This window comes from Sinohyriopsis cumingii, chromosome 7, assembly GCF_028554795.1.
Source record: "Sinohyriopsis cumingii isolate HCF-2022 chromosome 7, ASM2855479v2, whole genome shotgun sequence".
NCBI classification, from domain to species: domain Eukaryota; kingdom Metazoa; phylum Mollusca; class Bivalvia; order Unionida; family Unionidae; genus Sinohyriopsis; species Sinohyriopsis cumingii.
This window is the reverse complement of record NC_142967.1, coordinates 43,425,432-43,444,336: the sequence shown is the minus strand read 5'-3', so window position 1 is coordinate 43,444,336 and position 18,905 is coordinate 43,425,432.

Below are 18,905 nucleotides of genomic sequence, written 5' to 3'. Positions count from 1 at the left end.
AGCAAACAGATATTTAGCATCTCGAATCCAAACAAGCAGCCATTTAATATCTCGAATCCAACAAGCAACCATTTAGTATCTCGAATCCAACAAGCACCTATTTGGCATCTAGAATCCAATAAGCAGCCATTTATTATCTCGAATCCAACAAGCAGCTATTTGGTACGTCGAATCCAACAAGCAGCTATTTGACATTTCGAATCCAACAAGCAGCTATTTGGGGTCTCGAATCCAACAAGCAACTATTTGGTATCTCGAATCCAACAAGCAGTTGTTTGGCATCTCGAATCCAACAAACAATTATCAGGTATCTCGAATCCAACAAGCACCTATTTGGCATCTCGAATCCAACAAGCAGCCATTTAGTATATTGAATCCAACAAGCAGCTGTTTGGTATCTCGAATCCAACAAGCAGTCATTTAGTATCTCGAATCCGACAAGCAACCATTTTGCATCTCGAATCCAACAAGCAGCTGTTTGATATCTCGAATACAACAAGCAACTATTTGATATCTCGAATCCAACAAGCAGCTGTTTGGCATCTCGAATCTAACAAATAACTATTTGGTATCTCGAATCCATGAAGCAGCTATTTGGCATCTCGAATCCAACAAGCAGCCATTTATTATCTCGAATCAAACAAGCAGCCATTTAGTATCTCAAATACAACAAGCAACAATTTAGTATCTCGAATCCAACAAGAAGATATCTGGTATATGGAATCCAACAAGCAACTGTTTGGTATCTTGATACCAACAAGCAGCTATTTGGCATCTCGAATCCAACCAATCAGCCATTTAATATCTCGAATCCAACAAGCAGCTATTTGGTATCTCGAATCCAACAAGCAGATATTTGGTATCTCGAATCCAGCAAGCAGCTATTTTGGCATGTCGAATCCAACAAGCAACCATTTGGTATCTCGAATCCAGCAAATCTAGTTGGTTTATATGCGACTAGTTCGTTTACAGTAATCGGTGAGTATGAATCCATGAGATGTTTATATATAGCATGTTTTATTATTGGCCAGAAGTTGATGGAGATGATAACTGTTGACCGTTATGTCAGACAGATATGGGTATGTACTTTAAACAAAACAAATCCTTATACGTTTTGAAAACGATTCTTTAATTGCCTTAACGAAAAACCCTAAACATTTTTATCTTCTAACATTAACAAGCCACTCAACAGAATTCTGATCTCACTGTCAATGGCTTCCAAATAATTTCGACCTCGTAGCCTAAAATATAAAATCACAGCTAAAAGTGTAAAGAAGCTGTTCCCAAAACTACTTAAGTTTGGTGGTTTTTCACACTCATTTCTATTAAAGGTATGTTTGGAGATAAAGTCAATCGTCTCTAATAATTGGCCAGAGACCGTTATATACAAATAACTTGGTAAATAACTATCATTCTGATGTGTAAATAAATAAATAAATTATTACAAAACCACTATTCTTTCCAAGACAAGCTTTACTTAGAGTTTATGGAAGCCAACGCATCCAATCAAAATCAAGTTTTTCGAATTTGAACACTGTTCCAACATGATGGAGTCAAGGGGGGCACACAGCTTGAATGAACTGAAAAATAAGACATTTTCCACTGCCCGTCCGTGTTTGCACAATACCATTCACTCAAACAGACATATAATGGCTTCCCTCACGTAGTCATACTTTCAAAGTTAAATTCACAAAGTATCCTTTTTAGTTCAATTGCGGCCACCATTTTCGGCTGATGTGCAATGCACCGCTGTTACACGCTAGTGGTTAGTAGGCATTATATACTAAGGGAGCAACTCATGAAATCCAATAGATGTCGCTAGGACAAAGCACCGAAATATATGTTCGATCCGCCAAGGTGTAGATGAGGTTATCATATCGGAACCTTGGCTAGCGAAGACGATATTTATATATGTTGTGCAAGTATTTGCTTTATTTATTGAATTAGAACATAGGATGGCATATTGTTAGGTGCTTAACTTATCAATTTACAACATGCATGGAAGAAAATAAATGCACACATAATTTGGTTATCATTCTCAGCTTCTCTTGCGAGTACTATGTCTCTTTCCTTTCTTTGTACTCTTCTTGATCCTCTCAAGGTTATTTTTTCTTTTTTTCCCCTAATATTTATTTTCTAATAATTTTGTTAGACTGTACCCATCATTCAGTTGTGTTACATAGCGAAGTGGAATTTTCAAGTTCGTATCGACTTGTTTCCAGTCAATGTATATGCACGTTGTTTTATATGTTTTAACTAAAATAAACAAATTAACAAAATCGCTATGCGTGCGCCACAATGCAATGCTGACGATCTCGATCAGTTCCAATTAGCAATATGGACAATATGCATAACTGACGCAGTGTGCTTTCATCGCAATATTAACGTATCGGCCACGGGTATGGGTAATAAAACGGCTAACGTAACGTAACGGCCACGGGTATGGGTAATAAAACGGCTAACGTAACGGCCATGGGTATGGGTAATAAAACGGCTAACGTAACGTAACGTAACGGCCACGGGTATGGATAATAAAACGGCTAACGTAGCGTAACGGCCACGGGTATGGGTAATAAAACGGCTAACGTAACGTAACGGCCACGGGAATGAGTAAATAAAGGTATAATGTAGCGTTAAGCATGAATTGTATTACTTATGGTGAACCTCTCTATGAATCAAAATCTTGAATGTTATAAGAAATAAAGATAACAGGTTTTATTATTGGGCGGTTGGGGGTTGCAGAAATAAATGCAAACATATACGTTTCAAAATTAGCCATATTTATTTCCCTTGGAAAAAGATGTCCGACATTTTGGTGGCAAGCTTAGAGTTTTTACCTAACTGATTTTTGTCATTTTTAGATCTATACTAACATTTTAATTTTGTCTTAGGTCAAGTGAAATTAGTTATTTAGGATTTTGGTGAACAAAGGCTTCACTCCTGTTTGATATCAGACTTTTGGGATCTAATATCAGAATTTTGAGCTCTGGTCCAATATAATTTAAGAGGAATCGTTTGTATCATTACAAAGTGCTCATTGATTGTTTGTTTTTTTAATTAAAAACTACCTTGGGATTATTGAAGAATCATTTAATGACAGACTGAATTATATCATTGTAGCGACATTCAAGACGACTGGAATAAATTTGGACCCTTCTATTGTTCTCGACTTGTGATAGGACACTGAGGATTATTTGGGCTTTAATTCTCTTAACTTTCCACTTTGCAATATAGGGAAATAAAATTCTTTGTTTAATTTTATTCGAACTTGTTGGTTTCGCCTTTTTTGTAGTTCAAGACCGTAGAGTCGTAACTATATAAATAATATTTTTATTTCTAGATCATACATACAGTCTGTACTCGCTTGTAAGTCACTACACACATCAAATATCCTGATCTGCCGTAGCATAATTCGCCTGCAGATCAGAGTCTATGTTTTTTTTTTTTTACTGAGTACTCCGGACAAACTGCACAGGACAGATCTGATGGCGCATAATGAGCCGGCAGATCTGGGTCTGTGCAGTTTGCAACCTGACTCGTCTTATAAGCGAATATATACGGTATAGGCAGAATAGCGGACATAAGTTTTATAATCTTAGGTAATAATGCCATAAAAGGGGGGGGGGGCTAAATAAGTATGGGTAATAACTTTTTTAATCTTACTTCTTGCTCGTATGTAATTGTCTTCATTCTAGATAGATAGTTTTTTGATTATTTGTCAAAAGTGCGGGATGAAGGTGGGCTATATCGTCTAATCACTCTAATATTGGTTGCTATTTTCAACCGCTTTTTTGTGCGAGTCGATCGAAATTCTATCTGATATTTCCTCAGACAATTAAATTGTGCAAATAATAACTATCGCCGTATTAAAGGCTCCATAATCCCGATGAACATAAAAGCAAGCAGACTGTTATCATCATTTCATTGAAAGTACATATTTACTAAATGTCTTTTAACTCTTTATTGCTTCTGAACATTTTCAGAACGGAATTATCTGACGTTAGAATTAAATAATTCCCATTTCAATTTGCAATCTTCTACACTTGGTTTCGGACTTCTTTGTGACACGTAAATTGGACGCCATATCACACCTGAGCCTAAGCCAGCGCACCGCGTACGAGATCAAATTATAGTACCACGTTATAAGTAATACCCCTTCATCCTCTTTCTATAAACCGTTAATAAAATTGGACTTAGATTTCATCAGGTCTGCACCCTAATCTTTTCCGCCGATGATTAATTGCTGTTAACTTTTTGAATTAACCACTCTTTCCAACAAAATGTCAAAGCATTTTCTATTTAGTTTAATTCTATGGAAATGCTTTTTGACGAGAAAATGCGCGCACGCGCTAATATTAGTTCAGTTTTGGATGCCCCAAAACTGATTAAACATTTGAATATACGGATATTATAAAAATACTTATTCTACTACACCTATCTATATTACCTTGTTATCAACAATGAACTGGTACTGATTTAAAAGCTTACTTTAATGTGCAGATGATACGAAGTGTGGTTTTTTTATTTCTGCTTCCCATACAATGATCAAAGAGAGAGAGAGAGAGAGAGAGAGAGAGAGAGAGAGAGAGTCGAACAAGATAGAAACACGTAATTCATGCCGATCAGGAATCAAGCACGTGTGGCATGTTGAACTTCTGTCACATCGCTCCCGGACGAAATTTTCATGACCAACCCGACCTTGCGCTACATACATACATACATACACACACACACACACACACACACACACATACATACATACATACATACATACAAAACGTACAAATTTTATTATTAAAATATACAATAACTCTTCATAAAATATATTATTCAAAATTTAATAGATCTGAGATTTATAGATATAAATTTCGCCTTAGGATGCAATAATAACGAAGAGAACAAATATTTGATTGGCGAGAAATATTTTATTTAAAATTATGCAAAGCAGCTTTTTTAGGCACATTACGAGATACTGAATTCTTTACTATGATTGTCGTTTAATACCGGTATTTGTCACGTTTATTAGTTCCAACCACATTATTCCGGTGAAAATTAAAACAGGTCCCTTTCGTTAATGCATAGAAGAAAGAAAAGTGATGCATGTTGCGAACGGAAGATATTTTATTGGTGGTGATTGTGGTTGTGTAGGGGAGGGGTATAGACTACAAACAGTCAGGTATTTTGTAGTTCAGAGACTTTTGGCCTATTCCAAGTGCGAAGCTACGCTTTAACTTACGATGAACAGAAAGAGGTAACTTTGAAGCGGATCTTTTTGTTATGAAATCGTCATTGTATCCTTGGAAACGATACAGCCATTCTATGCCACTGACGGTCTCAGAATTGTTTTAATCTTTATGACAGATGACGATGATTAAACCCACATTATGTATCATTTTTTAAATGTGTGCGCGTGTGTGTGCGCGCGTGTGTTTGTGTGTGTGTGTGTGTGTGTGTGTGTGAGAGAGAGAGAGAGAGAGAGAGAGAGAGATCTGGATGTTTGAAGTACTTCATTGATATACTAGTAACACTAATACGTTCAGAACTTGTATTCTGATTGCCCTACTGAAACGGGCAACTAATTAGGGCGATCGTTTAGCAAAATGAATAATTAAAATGTAAAATGAACCATTACTCATTCACTTGATCTGGATCTTAAAATAAATGATAACTAAACTTATTTGTTGAACAAACATCTGCTTGAGTTAGTTTATTTTCTGGCCTAAAAAGTAGAGATTCAGAATTAATACACTTAATTTCTTGTTGCCAATGTTGGCCGCATAACATACATATATTCTTTTCAACAGCAAAAGAATATCCCGTAGGCACTCGCTTATAAGACAACTGCATATGCGAACTACACCGACCCATATCTGCCTGTACAATGCGCCAGCAGATCTGGTCTGTGCGGTTTGTTAGGAGTAATCAGTAGAATAGACAACATAAACCCCTAGTCTGTCTGCGCATTAAGCGACGGCAGATCAGATTCTATGTTGTTTGCAGGTATACTCGACTTATCAGTGAGTACATATGGTAGATCTCATGTTTATCATGGCAGCAGATCAATTGTTGTTGTTCAGGCAATTTCGTTTCGAGTCGGGCGTATAGTAATCAGTATTTTTTAACTATACGGATCTTAAACAGCAGCAGCAAAAGTAATCTTCACATCACACGCAAACTGCCGGCGTGTAAATCAGATTAATTCCCGACAGTAAAATCCCCTTTAACTTTTTCCTATTAGTATATTTGCAGTAAAATCTTGCTTAATGTCAGACATTAGATTTGACTGCGGAGTCTATTCCCATAGGCTCGCCAGCTATTAAGTAATGCGATTGACTGACAAGCGGAAAGTAATTGGAAATGAAGCAAATGAAGTTGTCATCCCCGTGCTAATATTATAGGGACATCAAACTGTCTCCTGATATCTTCTATCAATTTCCTTCGTAATGACAATGGGTAAATGAGCAATTAACGGCAAATCACCGTGAAACGAACTCGGACTGCTCTAAGAGGCTTGTGTCGGTCTCCGCAGGAAATGGCAGAAAGCTTTACTGCGGAGATTTCGTTTTGTGAGGTTTCCGGACACGCCTGGGTTAAAACACGCTTCTAGAGATAACTAACGTGGTGTACTCAATTAGAAGTACTCGGTGGCCAGTTTTGACATTACACGAATGTATGATGACACAATGAACACTAGATCTAGTTGACAAACGTTCATTAGATTTGAAAAATAAATATCTAGACAGACGAGAAAAAGTGTTTAAAACGTGACTACTGGTTTATTCAAAGTTAGTCACACTTAGTAAAAGCAAAATATTAAATAATGAAATACTGACATTGCTGAGTCTAGGTAAGCAAAGTAACATACATAATACACACACAATACACACACACACACACACACACACACACACACACACACACACACACCTCTTCATATATCGCTTAGCTTTCAAGCACCGAGGCTCTGACCAACTTGGCTATCCATAAATGCCCGATGAAGAATGGAACGAGATAAAAGGAAAGACTCGATGTGCACATAAACTCATTTGCTAATCAAGTGGAATTTAGCACAACGCTTTATGTCAAACCCAATGGACTGATATTTGTACAACGTACAAACATTAAATTAAAATTATTGATCGACATCTTTCTCTAGGCACATAGGAGTGCGCTTATTTACGGATTCCAAAATTATTTATTTATGTGTCCTAACATGTATTATATACTTAGGTGTGATATATACAGACATATTGGTGAAATAATTTTCATAAGTTTTTCGTTCATTATATTTTCGCATATGAAAAAAATATATCCTTATATTTTCACACGTACATTATAAGCTTTCCCATTATGGCATGCGACGCTTCCACAAAGGTTGTACCTGTAGCGACAAAAGACGAGTAGCTAGAGCATATAGAAACTGCTTTATATTACAGACATGGAAATTAATCTTTGATAAAGATATTTGACCAGATGCATCTCTCTGACGTTATTTTTCCTTACAAACCCGATGTGATGCATTGCTGAATCGAACTTGGTTTTATTCAGGTAGGGTCATAATAGTATACAAAGTGACAAAACTGTAATTTACTGCGATAGATTAGGCCGACCCAATCCGACCACTGTCTTAAGTCGCGTATATTTCTATGACCAGGCTATGAAAGTGAGGTGAATTTACGGAAAGGGGGTGGTGGGTTAGCGTGTTGTGCCGAGGAGTGAGTGTGTTCATCTAAGCTTCTGTTTTAGAACGAGCTAGGTATATAATAAAAACAAACTTTTCGTCTCCTACGTTTATGCCGGATATATTTCATCTTGTGGTACCAATATAATGTCTTTGGTACCACAAGATGAAATAAATCTGGAATTAACGTCGGAAAAGAAAATATCATCTATGTGATCCATATATGTTCTTACTACAGAACGTTATCATTAACCAAATATTCGTAGCAATTTGAAAACAATTATTTGAGTAATATTGGTTCTAAACGTAAGCCAGGGAAAATGAAAGAAGAGAGCATAAATTATGTACTAATTAGCAAACATATAAGATTGATGACCACAATGAAATATAATGCTTGCATTCATCACAAAGAGGGAAATCTGTATGATCCAGAAAGTCATCTGTTAATTGATCTGTTAATCTGTTAATTCTTTATTTAAAGTAGTTTTATACTTATAAAAAATATATCAATTGTTTGTGTCTGATCTCATCCTTAAATCAGGAAAGTATATAGCAATGAACGAGTACTACGCATATTCTATGTAACCATCCTTTTTTAAAACACAAAAGTGACGCGCTAATTTTATGTGCCAGATTTTCAGTTACTCGTGGCCAGAAATGTACAGCACAATATAATTTTGTTTTTGAGTTTAAATTCTTGTAGATAATGATCTGAGAAATTCGGCACAAGTCAAGATTTCTGCTTATTAAGGTTTCTGTTTACACACGTTCTTGATACAAATGTTTCTGAGTTACTTAATAATGTTTGTTTGTAAAAATGCTACAGAATATACGTTTGAAGTACACCTCACATCCTCTCGGATAAAATGAGGCTACAGGGAACGACAAACTCGATAATATGTGATAGTAGTGTAAGGGATGTCCTATAAATAAGCTAACGACAGTGTAAGAGATTTACTATATAATGATATAATCGATACGATAATCGATAAGATAATCGATAACGATCTTGATAAGACAGGTTATATAGTAACATGATAAAACTATATTGAATGAGGAATATTGCTGGCGAAAATTAAGTCATTTGCAATGAAGTGTCCAGTGGTAGTATTAAACTGTATAACGCTTATTTAGTAGCCTTTCAAGAGGGTGACAAAGAGAAAAATAAGAAAATTAGGTACTTTTGTTTCAGTGTTTTTAACAGTAACTCTTACATAATACACTGAAGTGAATTGTTAGAGGAAAACGATGTACATGTATCTCTTTTCTCCAGACATATAGCATCCTTCACTCTACAATCTTTTCTCATGTTATAGGAGTTATGTTATCTCTTAACACTCTTTTATCATGTTATATTACTACTGTTATCTCTTAACAATCTTTTGTCATTATTATTGCGGTTATCTCTCCATAGCTAGCAGAGACAGTTAAAATAATCAATGAAAAGAAAAAGAAGCTTCATATTTTTATTTCTTTACACATATTTCAAACGAAGACTGAATGTCCCTCTACCATTTTTTCATTCTCTTTCGTTTCTGTTCTTTCCAAAATCATCTCAGAATCAGTTTAATCAAATGCCTCAGTTTATGTTTATAATCTTATCAACGTAAGGTGTAATTTAACATAATGATAGCATAATTTAACATAATTGAACACTACATTTCTTAGATTGTTCATTCAGAGATGTGAAGATATTTTTAGGCAAAATATTAATTCAATGGAAAGACTGCATTTCTAGGGTGATTGGGAGTAGAATTTGCTTGTCGAAAATATCTAGAATTGTTGGGAGATCACGATCTTTGTTATATAATCAATATGCTTAGAGCGAGGAACTTGCCAATCAAATGTAACACGGGAAGATAAAATAGTATTTGTCATGAAAAAAGACTGTATAATTTGTAACGTTAATATTGAAAATGATTTCCATTGTATTACTGCTTGTCCACTATAGGTAGAAATGCAAAGAAAATATCGACCCATCATTGTATATAAAAATCAAACTTTAGAAACATTTAGGACTTTTATACAAAATGATAATATTACAATTCTGATGACTAATTTAGAAATGATTACTATAAAAGCCTTAAAGATTCCAGAAATTGTCTTATCAATGACTATTGATACAAATGCTATATAAGATTGTAGATCAGTATCACAAAACTTGCTCCATGCAGGTTTTAAGGTTATATTTAAATTAGTTTGTGTGATTACTGTGTAATATAATATTGTATCTCACCCAATTCGAAAACTGCAATGATTGCTTTCATGTATAACACTTTCAACAGAAAAGATGTTCTTTTGTTACGCACTAAAAAAATTTTTTTGTACCACATGATGTATGGATCTGTATCATGGGCCAGTGGCCTGTATTACAAATAAACATTATTATTATTAGTAGTAGTAGTAGTGTTATTATTATTGTTACTATTGTTGTTATTATTATTGTTATTATTGTTGCTATTATTGTTATTGTGGTTGTTATTATTATTATTGTTATTATTATTATTACTGATATTATTGTTGTTATTATTATTGTTGTTGTTCTTATTGTTGTTGTTCTTACTGTTATTATTATTGTTTTGTTATTATTGGTGGTATTGTTGTTATTGTTATTGTTGTTATTATCATCATCATCATCATCGTCATTATTATTATTATTAGTAGTAGTAGTAGCAGTAGTAGTAGTAGTAGTAGTATTAACTCCTTGGAATGCCTGCTTTGTTAAAGTTATTCCCCAAAAGCGGCCATTTGATTCAGTTAGAGTGAACATGTTATTCTCATTTGTTTCCAATTGTTTCCTACAATATAAACAACATTTGCTCTTGTATATGTATATATTGCTGTAACAGCAAAAATCATTACGAGTTATTCGCGAAAGGTATTTTTAATGTTTTCTTTATTGCGCGTACTCACGTGTCTGTTTGTGATTTTGTTTCACATTAAACAAATGTCAAATATTCAAAATCAGTCAATGAAAAAATACAGAATAAACATGTTAAATCTATCAAATGCTAGTATATAAGAAACAGAGAACGTGTTTGGCAGCGAATATGAAGTAATACTGAAGTGTATATATTACTCTGTACGAGATAACATAGCGTCTTAGTAAAACTGAAGTATATATAGTATAATTGAGTGTGTTTGTGACAATGAAGTGTATATATTTACTCTGTACGAGATACTCTTGTGCGTTTTTGTAATACTCAAGTGGATACTCCGTGCGAGATACTCTGGAATGTCTTTGCAGTACTGTAGTGGATATATTACTCTGTACGAGATACAATTGAGCGTTTTTGTAGCACTGAAGTGTATATATTACTCTGTACGAGATACTACTGAGCGTCTTTGTAACATTGTAGTGTATATATTACACTGCACGAGATACTACTGAGCGTCTTTGTAACACTGTAGTGTATATATTACTCTGTACGAGATAATACTGAGCGTCTTTGTAACACTGCAGTGTATATATTACTCTGTATTAGATATTCTGGACCGTCTTTGTAACAGTGAAGTGTATATATTACTCTGTACTAGATAAAATGGAGCGTCTTTGTAATACTCTAGTGGGTATATTACCCTGTACGAGACGAGTGACAAAACTAGAATTGTTTATGGATACGTCATGTTCACAGTTATTTGAATGACATCATCAGAGTTGTTTATGTGTACGCCATTTTTAATATCATCGTCATCATCATCATCATCATCATCATCATCATCATCATCATCATCAGTCCCATAGTCTGGTAGATCGTTGGGGCACCGCACAAGATCGAACAACCAGCTTCCTCCATTCCTCTCAATATTCCGTCTTTCTCAGTGAGTAGTTCAATGTCAAGCCTGTCTAACTTTTGTCCATGATGGTAAGTTGTAAAAAGTATGTTTATGTAGCATTTGAGTTAAAGACCAGTCTTGTTTACAGTTCGACAATTTTTTTTCCGTTTGAATCTTCACATTGGTTTTCGTTACAGGTCAAGAGAAAAATGTATATAAATAAGGATTGATAAAAAAAATCACTCGTGTTCTCTATCAGTCTTTGGGAATCTATGATCAGATTTTGCAGTTGTGCTGACATATAAATTGAGAGCAATTATGTTTTTAAAATACTCATTGGAATTATAAAGCGCTCATTAACTTCTGGATTTATAAACACTACTTTCAATTATTGTGAACTCATCCGTTCTGGATTACATCTTCGTGTTGCATCAGTTCATTCAAAACTATTTGAATTCATCACTGCCATCTCACCTTATCTTACCATTAAGAACCACCGACCCACGAGAGGCTACTGGTATACTTTCTCACATACCCACATTGCCGGAACGCGAGACTCGAACCCACACGGACCCAGCTTAGATGGCGAGCTCTATAGACCGTATGGACAACTCAAAGTCAAATGTGAGCATTTGCAATAAAGGTATGGCATAATTTCATAAATAGTCTCTACTTCTACTTTTACTTTCTTATATCCTTTCAATATATGCATGCACCAGTACACACATTGTTTGTATTTTCTTCCAAGCCGACCGATTAGGACACGCATCTTCTGGAACACAGTTCGTGTTAGACATACCAAGAAATATGGATCGTCAGAATAAAGACTTGAAAAAAGAACAATTTCTTTGTCAAAGATGCAACCTCTTTGCAACCTAAATTATTTGAAAGTCTCAAATCTCTGAGTCTAAAAATAGTAGATTGGTCATCTTTAGTGATCATGGCACTATAGGGGTGAATGGACACGTTCAGGCAAAACGTATTCTGGAATGGATACAATCGAAGAAATAGATATCTAGGGAAAACCGCGAATGAGAGATATCATTTTTCAGCGTATCATTTATAAAACAATTAGACCCTCCAATACTGACACCTGACCATTCTCTCACATCGATCACCTTGCTAAATGACGCGAATTCCTATTAAATCGAAGAAGAGCGATCAACTTAGTGCTCAAAGTTGTCGTCATCCTTTCTTCGCGGTCAAAGTATTAATTTTAAAAGTAATATAATTGCCCAACGGACATCGATATCATTATGGTCGATATGATATTTCAGATCTTAATGACATTCGTCGCTCATAACTGACGCTCATAACTCGCATGTACCAATTTAACTTTCTGAATCCCAATGCAACTAAGTCTGTTCTTTCCTTTAGATGCACACTGAGGCAGAATATTACATAATCGTTTTGAAACAGTACGACCTAAATTGAGGACAAATATAACAACAACTAGATCAATACAACGTATAGACACACTTACCAGTCTTTACATTTCAGAGGCATGTTGCTATTAAATGGTTCACGGACAGTTTACATTTTTTCATCTAACTTGGCAATTTTTTGAAGCTGGGGTTGAATCGTAGTAACAGTTGTGGGGTGGGCTATACATGTTGAATTGATAAGAATCGTCGAAAATGTATTGTTACTTGGATGAATGTTCTAGAAGTCGACATCCCTTTACATTTCAATCATTACTTATCCATTTGTTCTGGAAATTGACTATTTCTTGTTCTTGTTTCTTTTTTTTTCTTTTTTTTTTTTGGTGGGGGGGGGGTAATTGTGAAGATGTATCCGTTATACTATTAATTTGGAAAATGATAAATTTGGTCACAAAGTCATTTTACTCACATGTAAACGAAAGTAAAAGTCTCTTTAACATACCATCTCTAATTTCTGCTAAGTTTTTTAAAGTAAGATCTATGACCTTAATGGGTTGTTATTTTTTGTTGTTTGTTTTTTGTCTTTTTTTATATAACATCGTTCCAGAACCATCACAAAACAATAGTTTTCATTAATGTGCAAGGTGTTACACTTCCTTAATCAAATTAAGTTAAACAGTGATTATTCACTTCACCATGAAATAAATAATTGCATCAATGGCTAGCTTTTAAATTAAACCTAAATAATCCTAACCATACACAACATTGAACCGGCTTGTCGTAAGAATAACACCCTTTTATATGTGAATACATAATACATCAGACAGATTCCTAGAGAGAAAAATATATTTTCTTAGTCCATGCTTTTTGTAATTTCGATTGGCAGTTTGTGATGTTTTCTTACAGAATAATGTCATGTAAATTGAATAAATGCTTTCTAATCTGAATAAAACTGATCAATATATACAAATATTGCCGATAAATTTGTACGACTATTGCGGGCAAATATGTATGAATAATGCTGACAAACTTGTATGAATACGGCGGATAAATATGTATGAATATTGCAGATAAATATGTATGAACACACCGGACAAATATGATCAATAAAATGGACATATGTATGTGGATATAGCGGCCAATTATTATCAACATAGCGGACAAATATGTATGAATATGTTCGTAACAAATATAAGAATGCAACGCTTTTACGTATAAACTTTGATTTTGTTATTATTGTTGTTGTTCTTGCGGATTCCAAATTTATTGTCTGAAGACTGCAAACACGTGCTTAGAATAGTCTAAAATTGAACCAGTCTAGCGATTAATTCCAAACCATTTACATTAGATACATCACAATGTCTTTGATATTGCTTTATATCTACTGTCATAAATAACAAGTACCAAGTAGCATTAGTACATATGTGTTCAATTCAACTCATGTATACATTTTGTTATCTACCTTTATTGATGCAAAAATTTACTTAAATCATCGACTTGTTCGTCGTTAATAGATTAACTGATCACGTACCAGCTTTACAGTAACTGCATCAGTTGTTTGCCTATTTAGTTCATCATATGAATTAAAATGAAGTACCGTATTTACACGTGTTATATATATATATATATATATATATATATATATATATATATATATATATATATATATATATATATATATATATATATATATATATATGGCCTTCAGATTTTTTTCCGCTAAATCTAATATGTATTCAGTCATATATGACCACGATACTTTTTTTACTTTAATTTCTCACTACTGCACATACAACACATTGTTTTACAATATGTTAACATTGTAATTCCTATGTTCTATGTAGTTGTTATTTTCTTCAGTATCATAAATATAAAATATGCCCTTCATTGGAGTAGTAAGGGTAAATGGCACCCAGGGCAACGAAGAAGGTCAAGACCTCTGGCGCCCGGGGTAACTGCCTCGTCCGCCCCACCCCCTCGTTAGTACGCTACTGATGCCCCTTGTTCTATACCTTTTGGTATAGCATGCGTTGCTATAAGAATGCAATTTCATTATAAAGTAATGCATTTATTATCGTGAAATAAAATGTTTATTTACATGCTGTGTGATGCATGTGTTGACATGTATAAAATGCTGATCTCTTTTTAATCGCGATGTATTCTGCTGACACAGAGTAAAACCTCGTATGAACATCATATTCTGATGCAATGAAAGAGAAAAAGTGTATCTTATTTGCATTATTCAAACAAACGTACCTGATTTCACCATGTGTGCCAAAACTAACTCATAACATGGCAATAGATAGTTCCCTTATGACGTCATCAGAAGCCATATGTGTGCTATGCTGGTAGATTCACCAGTGAGTTGATGTGGTGTTTGGAATTTGGAAGTTGAAATAAATTAAACGAATCAAATTAGACTTTCTGTTTGTAATTTATGTGTTGAGTTTGCCTCAGAGTTCTTTGTTGAAAATGGTCAGTTTTGGTGGTCGCATATAGGTGAAACTGCCTGGTTGCCGATCGTCCAGGTGAAATGGGCAGAATATCGTCTGATAGTGACATTTTCGGGAAGCATCAATTCATGATAAACTAATATGAAATAACTTCATTTTGTTGTCTTCATTATTTACAAATACAATTTGTACATAAAATCACAGATTTCAATATTTATGAAAATCATCATCATTTTTTGGAGAAAAGTAATACTTAAACATGTTGGGCTCAAATGACGTGTACCATTTTTATATTTTATACATACAGTATATTTGCCTTATCTACGTAAGATTATTTTCCCAATATGAATGTGATCTTACCTGGTGTACAACCTTTTTGATGCCATTCAGTTTAAGTCCATCAGATATATTGTGCCGTATAACGACTCTGTATCTTTTAGTGTCAATACCCGTGCAAGTACATCGATCTCATACCTCTTTGTGTCAATATCAGTGCTGTAATTGTCCCTGCGGAATGAAACTCGTATTATAGTCTGTACCTTCCCCTCGCTCATTTGATTTCATAAATTTTTCTTTTTTATATAAAGAACGAGACTATCTCATTTTATACAGATTTTTTAAGGTAAAATTTTATTATCAAAAATTCCACATGTTAATCGCCATCATCATATCCGATAGGTTATCTGTCTAAAACAATGAACAAACGTGGTAATATTCACGAGAAGTATAAATTATTGGAATTTTACTATGAATCTGGCATCAATAAAAATATATTATAAATATATGTTACGAAAAGATAGAGTTGGAGGCCAGACTTGCATATTTGATCATGGTAAACGAAAATAAAATGTCTATATCCTTTCGTATTATTTGACGAAAAATGAAAACAGAATCTCTATTAGATGCTGGTAAACGAAAATAGTATCTCTGTAGGCTTTCCTATTAGATGCTCGTTAATGAAAATATAATCTCTATAGACTTTCGTCTTAGATGTTGGTAAATGATAATATAACCTCTATAGAGTTTTATTAGATACTGGTAAATGAAAATATAATCTTAATAGACTTTATTATGATATGCTGCTAAATGAAAATAGAATGTCTATACACTATCGTTTTAGATGCTGGTAAATGAAAATAGTATGTCTATATATCTTCGTATTAGATGGCAGTAAATTAAATGGAATATCTATAGGCTTTAGTATTCGATGATGGGCAGTGAAAATAGAATCTCCATTGACTTTTGCATTAGATGTTGGTAAATGAAAATATAATCTCTATAGACTTTCGTATCAGACTCTGGTAAATTAAAATATAATCTCTATGCACTTTCGTATTAGATGCTGGTAAACGAAAAAAGAATCGCCATAGTGACGTCATCTGTAATAGTCTAGTAAAGCTTTCTCGAATTGTTTCTATGATTAGTTTTCGATCCGTTATTCTTTATTCATTATGCTTAAATCCCTCTAAATCGTGTCCCTAAGCTAAATGCAGTTATACGTTTTCTCTCTTTCCGTTGTGTTGCATCGAAAGTTTCACCGAGGATTACTATAAGACTAAAGCTTTAGTAAAAACTGTCAATTACGATAATGTCATGGGATGTTTTTGTCGTTTTCCTGATAGGAATAAGATAAAATATTATTATCGCACATGAGCATAGATTTATGCTTCATTTCTGCCAATGATTATTTGATCATTGTGACATGGTGGCCATCACCAGTTCTCTGACAGTATGTGAAATATTATTGCATAATATACGACAGATTTGGCAGAAATTATAACGTGTACCAACTCTCATATTACATATATTATATGGGGAAAAAATCCAGAAGTAATTATATTTAACTACGTCCTTTACTTCAGTGCGCAATTTAAGTTTAGCCAAAATACGTATAAAAAATAAACATAGCAAACGTATGTCAGCTGAATAAAAAAAAACATTTGGATGTTTATAAAATAGCAAAGAAGCCCACATGATCATAATCTTCTTATAATGTTTCCGTTGGAGAACAAAATTACATTTCTGTTCTAGTTGAATGCATATTTTGTCATGACATCATTTATATCGTCAACTGATCCATCTGCCGGTTTTGATTTCTAATTTTTCCGATAATAAACTTAGCCCAGAAAATACACTTCCAAATATGTCCACATTCGTCCCAAAGGACTATGAAATTAGAAACATGGCGATACATTCTGACTTATTTCAATAAGAAATTTGTTTATATCTTTACGTAAAAAGAGATAAAAGCATGTTAATATTTCCATCTGTAGGCGGATGTCAAATTCCAATAATATACCTGACATGAACAGACCAGTTTTGCAACAAATGTTACCCAAGAACTTTTAGCTGTTGAACAAAATATAATCATTTAAAAAAATTTGGTAAATCATTTACTATTAGTATTTTGAACTTTAAGCCAATATTATAAAATTCTTATACATCGGATCAAATGTGGATGGTTAAAACAAAATTAACATTAAACAAAATTATTTGAAGTGAACCGCTTGATACTTAACATGAGTACAAGAAATTCAACTGCACTCCTTCCACAACACAAAGCCCATATTTCACCTCTGTAATTTAGAATTGGTGATACAGTTTTAACAAAAGAGGTCGCATTAAGTGTTTTGGTGTACTAAAAATAAATTGTTTAAAATATCTAACTCATAGAGAGAACTTTCATTCCTTGACAAGAAAAGGTTTTCTGAGTTAAAGATGTTAAAAAGGTTAGCACAAAACCCTGATATCTAAATTTATTTACAATTTCTTATAATTTTTTTTTACCAGCGTATATCAAGACAATATCACCGCCTTGAAGGCAAATAAGATCTTTCTTTTTATAAATATTGCAGTGTATTTTAAGTATTCATCGGCATAAATATAAATACGATTACAATGTAAGTGGGTTTTTTATTGAGCCTCAGTCGTCAGGATTTTGCATGTCGTTCTTACATGACCAGATGTATGAGCATTACCTTCAAATTATTTTTTTATCCTGATCAGTACATATATTCCCTTACTCTCTCACACACACACATACGCACACACGCTAACATAAATTTAAATAAAATAACAGATGTCGTTATAGACCACCGATTTCTCGGTGAATATAAAATAGCTTCTAGCATGCGCATCAAGTTGAAGCAAATTAATTGAAATATAATAAAGTTAAAGATTTCATTCCCGTAGAAATATTCATGTAAAGTTTTTCAAACACAACGGTTTTTCTGTTTTATTTGCTTGTCTAGTTAGATATATGCCACATACATTAAATATAATATGGCTTTTAAAGTGTTGGTATAAAGTAATTTGATATACTAAAACTATTGGCGCAATAATATGCATATATAAACATTTTTGCAACTGTGTGCTGCCTATGCTAGGCCTATGAATCAATGAAGAATTTCCACTCATTAGTCATTAGTGACGTTTGAAAATAACACTAGAAAGTATTAATAATCCAAGTTTTCTATTTTAATTTAACAGGGTACACAATTTCATCTGAATCCTGCTTTCCGTTTACCCGCTCCCCCTTCACTTTCATGCATAAGAGACAAAACACGCATAAATCTGGAGAGAGAGGACAGAACAATTTGGGCTGGATGAAAA